The following is a 6,000-nucleotide window of genomic DNA, read 5'->3' as shown; positions in this document are numbered from 1 at the left end:
TTAAAAAGCCCCCAAGCCCCACATAATTAGTTCCTTATGAGCCAGTTTTTTCAGCTCACATTTAATATACTATGTGTGTGACCTATTTAATGATACTGGGATTAAAATGCTGATACTGGGCTTTAATAGTCCTTAGTGCTTTTTAAATCAATGGCAGTTTTTTGACTGACTGACTTTCACTGGGAGAAGGACTAAACCCAATGTGTTAGGGATGGTGGTATTATTGTCATGATGAAAATCAAACTAAAGTGTTTTAACAATGATTATTATGAGGTAAGTAATATGTGTGCAAATGAACATGTCCTGGCAATTATAAGGAAAATAACTGCTGTTTGTTTTGTTTATGGTCCGTGTAGCCCTTCAGCATTTACTACTTCATAGAGTCATTTGAGTAATGGCAGTCAGGGAGAAACGCTGGGTGCACTTTAGAAAATCAGGTCACTTATGTAGGAAGTTAAATAGAGAATTGTCAATTATCAATTAACTGAATGAAGGGAACCGTTTTCAAGTGTTGAGCCCAGATTTTTAAAGATATTTTTAGTTGTTGTTCTGCTCAGAGTTGTAAATCCTCAATTACTTAGCCGGCTAAGTCCTATTTTCAAAAGATACACAGGCACTTAGGAGCCCGAGTCCATGAGTCTTAGGCTGCTAAGTGCCTTAGTCACTGTTGAAAATTGAACTTAGCTGTCTAAATCACTTAGGCTTTGCAACTCTGAGCAGAGCAGTGCCAAAATACCTTTAAAAATCTAGGCTTTGGTACCTAGAGTTAGGCACCTAAATTCCTATTTGCCCACAGAAATATATGATTTTCAGTGATGCTAAATGCCAGCATCTCCACTGACTTCATGGAAGTTGAGGGTGCTCAGCGCCTCTGAAAGTCAAACCACTTATCTAATAGAGTCACAGATTATAAAGTCAGAAGAGTCATTAGATCATCTAGTCTGACCTCCTGCAGAACACAGGCCAGAGAATGTCACCCAGTTACTCCTGTATTCTGCCCAGTAACTTGTGTTTCACTAAAGCCTCTCTTCCAGAAAAGCATCCAGTCTTGACCTGAAGACTTCAAGAGAGAGAATCCTTCACTTCCTTGATAGTTCGTTCCAATGATTAATCACCCTGACTGTTAAAAAAAATTGTGCCTCATTTCCTAACTGAATGTGTTTGCCTTCACTTTGCAGCCACTAGTTCTTGTTACACCTTTTGCTGCTAGAGTGAAGAACTCTTTGGTATGCGGTGTCTTCTCCGTGTGAAGGTACTTAAGTGCCTAAATCCAGATTTACAGTACATGAGTAAGTTAAGTCACCAAAGTTTGAACATTTGGCCAAATCCTCTAAATTCCTTTTGATATTAATCGTTGTTTAGCAATATATTATGCATTTAGGGTGGAAATTCACCTTTCAGATTAGGACTTTAGAGGGAGTTAAACGCTGAGGTTCTGCGTAGAGGTGAATGTTCTGGAAAAATCATGGAAACATGATTTAGCTTTGTTCACTGTGTCACGCACTAAGAGTTGTCTCTAATAGTGTTAAAAAAAACCACAGAGAGTCTTCTAATAGAAATTGAAGACAATTAACGTGGGCTTTAACAGGACTCCAAATATAAAAACTTAAACATATTGGCAACTTCAAAAATAGATATGAAATAGCGCTATAATGGCAGTGAAACCCAAAGGAACCCCATGTGAGCAACTTTTCAGGAGCATGAGGTCTGTACCTGTGGCGACCATGGTGGGGGTTGGACCAGCTCACTTCTAGAGCTAAAAGCATGAATATGAACTCAAGATCCCGTAGCTGAGGGCTAGAAACTCATATCCTCTGTAGGTTGGCCAAGGGGCCATGTTCCACACACTAACCAGTGAGCTACATAGCTACTCTATATAAAAAGAGCAGATTCAATATAAAGATGCTACTAAAGGATGCTAAAAGTCTCAGCTAATCTCTGAGACCTGCTCCTTCTCTATTAAAAATGAGAGCAGGTAGAGACGGTATTAGAGAGAACTACATTCCAGATTAGAGAACTACAAGCGCTGCATTTGGGTGGCAAGGGCTGTGATTTGTCCACTTCTCTCTTATAGTTACAAGCAATTTTAATTGGAGTGTAGGTTGTCTAAAAGATGAAACTTTATACATTAGATGTAATTATTTTTCTCTGTCAGTTGATTCAAGGAGGTGACTGTCTTGTAGAATAAACCTTCCACACGAAGGTGAATGTTAGGATGGGAGAAATACGCTATTAATTTACCATTATGAATGTACAGTACAGGAAAAAAACATAGAATATCAATCTCTTTTTAAATGCAGAATTTCACTGTATGTCTCTTTTTACTGTAGCAACCAGGGCATAAGGGCAATGTGAACATGTGGCCCTTTATTTGATCAAGGATAATAATCAACTAAGCCAAGAGAAAGGGAAGTAGATTTTCCTATTTCAATCGCTTAATATAATCTTTTATGCATTTCCAAATGGGTGTCTATCTGTGCTCTCATTGTAAGAGGGGAAAAACCTGCACGTAACAAGAATCTGAACAGGATAGACATGGAGGCTTTTAAGCATATGAATATTACTGAGCTCATTCGATAGCATTGCTTATTCTGCCTTTGGAAATGCACAATATGGACCTGAATTTCTGCCTCCTATCACCCTCATTCCCAGACCTGCTCCTCACCCAGAAGCGAAAGGTGGGCAGAAGGTCCCACTTTTGATGATTCAATCCCTTTAGAGAAGCTGAACTCGCAGATGCCCTGTTACCATGGAGAGCGGCAGTGGGATTTGTGGGCAGGATCTCCCACCTGGATAAGCAGCTTCCCTGCCTCTGGGAAGCTGCATTCACTAGTTCCATTTCCATTACCATCATTATTTCAATAATGTTGAGCTTTGAGCAGTTTTTCCTGTTGTGTGCCAAGCTGTTAGAAGTGATCTGCCGAAGCTTGCAGATGCTTACCCACCTGGGACATCATGCTGATCCCGAGTGCGGACAAAGCCTCTATTTCCCATTGAGATCTAGCCTGTCCAGGTGTATGTGGTACTAATGACCATTCAGACAGCGACCAGTTGCCCCCTTCGCCAATTCAAAGTCAATAATCAGCATAAGGGTATCTTATGTACTGCTGCTTTGTGCACTGAACCGTCTCGTCATTCTCCAATTGCATCATCTGCTGATCATGCGCTGTGCTATTTTGAAAGCATGCAAAGATTTTATTTATCTGGGATTCCAAAGGTACTGATCTTTGCAATAGGACAGAGATGTCTTTCGCAACTCACAAGAGCATGGAGGCTTTTTTATATAACACATCAGAGGTACCGGAGTCCCAGTGGTCCCCTCAGAATTACATTCATTTGAATTTTGATTTTCTTTATGTCCATGGCTGATGTCCATCTTGGAAATTATGCCATTTTTTGAGCAGCAGTCTTCTCGCTGATAAGTTTTCCTAGAAAGTGTCTGTCATCCACGAGTAGGCCAGAAATTTTAGGCTCAAGACCTGTTTGGATTTTTTTTTCCCCACAGAAAATTTCCACTTTTCTTTGGAAAACCAAAACCCCTAACCCCAACATTTTGGGGGTTTCAACCAATAAAAAATAAGTTTTTGGAAGTTTGTAGCCAAAATTGTTTGTCAGAAAACTCCCAAAAATAGAAATTTTTATGTCTGGGGGTTTTACAAAGAAAAGGACATGGGAGGGGGGGATGAAAGGAGGGTGATGCCCCATTTTCTGGCCAGCTCTAGAATTTATATTTCTGGCTGACTCCAGGATGGCAATAATAATATTTGAACCCAGGTTTTGGTCACATCGCTATACTTTTCCTTTTTGTGATGGTGATGCTCTGTGGGCAATGACTCGATGGGGCTCTATTTTTCTCAGGATAATTCAGCATAAGCAAAAAAGCCTGCTTGGAAATCCAGGAGGAATGTATCCGCCTGTACTATCTTGATGTATAATCAGGATGGTGCACAATCAGAAAGGATCTGACTCTTCTGAGGGGCAGCGTAGTTCGATGGAAAAGGGACCAACCAGGAAGTGACTTGTAGGTGTGCTTTTTCTAGTGCTAATGTTCTTCTGCTAGTTGGTATGCAGAGTATTTCTTCATGTGAATGGTGAAGCAATAGGAAATATTGCTTATCATTTCCATGTGTGTTAACACCACAGAGGTAACAGGGAATCTAGTATCTCTGTGTTCTGTTTTTGGCCTGCCCAGTCCTGTCAGCTCCCAGTTCCTGATGGCCTTCTACTCCAGTCTTTCACTTTATTAACTGTATCCCATGCATTCCTTTCTTTCCCATCCATTCATCAATGTTTTTGTATGTTTGCAGTCCTTATCATCCCTGTTTTGTTACAATGGAAGATCATGAGACTTGATATCTATGAGTTGAATATTTATACTTTCTGTCTGTGTCCTCTGTAACTGTCGCCCTCTCCATTCTAGTTGCTGCTGTCTGCATACATTTGTGGAGTGAAGGGGCTGTCTGGCTTGGCTTTCTTTGGCCTGCCCCCCAGCCATAACTGTTTTCTGGCTCTCTGTATTCTTCTTTGAACTGGGACCATTTGTGTTGGCAATTGGTTGGCAGTGGCACTAGTCACACCCCTTGTGAGGTTTCCCCATATAGTGATAATGTCTATCGTTCTATGTCCCAGGGCTATGCCACTGGTGACCTGAGTTGATGACTTTCCTTTTTCTGCCAGGTTCTTGCATTTCTCTGCCCCATCTTTAATTCTTTTCCTAACAGATTGTTATTAGTGGTGCCAAATAGCTGTGACACTGAGAGGAGCTGGCTCTACTGTACCTCCACCTTTCCGTGAGGGACTCTGACAGTGGTCTTGGCTTGTGCATTTGCAATTATTCCAGCTTTGGAGATGGCTCAGTTTCTCCACAAGCCCATAGCCCACAAAGCCATGAACATGGGCCCATTTCCTTGCAGCTCCACCGTCTTTTGTAGTTTCCCTTTACTTTCCACAGTGCATTTGTAGTGAGGGGCAGACTCTGTTCACTGGTACTGACAGTGGAGCAAAATCCCACAGTCAGCTTATTTTCAGATGACAAGTAGTACACCTCTGTATCAGTTCTGGAGATACATTCTTTCCAGTCCCCCCATAATTAAGGACAGCATCAGGGCCCATATCTATGAACTCTCAGCTACTTCTCTGGTATTAATATTGCTGCTTGTGTCTCAGTCACTTGCATTTTTATCTGTTTTATTGTTGAACAGAGAGCAGAGTAGAGGAATTCATTCATCCACCCACTCATATACTGCACAGTCCAAGCTCACTGTCAGTTCTCATCTCCCTTTTTTGAGGAGTGGCTCTCAGATTTTGGTTTTTGGAATATTCTTATTTGCTAGTGAATAATTGTGTCACATGCAATCTATACCTGCAAGTTTTTATCACTTTGAATTGACTTTCTGGAATATATATACTAGAAATGACACATGAATTTGTATACAACATATGCTCAAACTATTTAGACAGTATTTCCAAATGATCACTCTCCACTGAGTCTATTATTTACTTCTTTAATGATGCTACAATGCCAAAAATAAGAATCTTAAAAAGTTCTTAATGATCTGAATTCACATAAGCAAGCTTTAGATTGATCTTAGAAGGAAATTCACATTAAGTAGTGTAGCATTAAATATACCAAACTACACTTTTGACTAGACTATAAGGCCATAAAGGCACCGACTGCTCATTTGAATTGCTAGGATATCAAATCCCATGCTATTTGCCCTGTTTTTAATTAAATAACAAACTCTGAGTCTTCTGACCATATAAAAGGCCTCTTGATTGGTTGAGCCATTTAGATGATTATTTAAATATTAGAGGCTTGTTTTTTTTACGGCTCCTGCTGTCGGTAATGAATTACATCTTATAGTAGTTTAATATTTTAGCTGGCCTGCATCCAGTGTCCATTATAATGTTAATCTGCTAATATTTACTGATGGGTATTGAGATATTGGGTCTTGTCTTATCCAAAGATGAAGGGTTTAGGTGAAGCACTTTATGACAAAA

This window comes from Chelonia mydas, chromosome 3 (genome assembly GCF_015237465.2).
Source record: "Chelonia mydas isolate rCheMyd1 chromosome 3, rCheMyd1.pri.v2, whole genome shotgun sequence".
NCBI classification, from domain to species: domain Eukaryota; kingdom Metazoa; phylum Chordata; order Testudines; family Cheloniidae; genus Chelonia; species Chelonia mydas.
The sequence above is the reverse complement of the archived record's forward strand: the minus strand, read 5'-3'. Positions refer to the sequence as shown.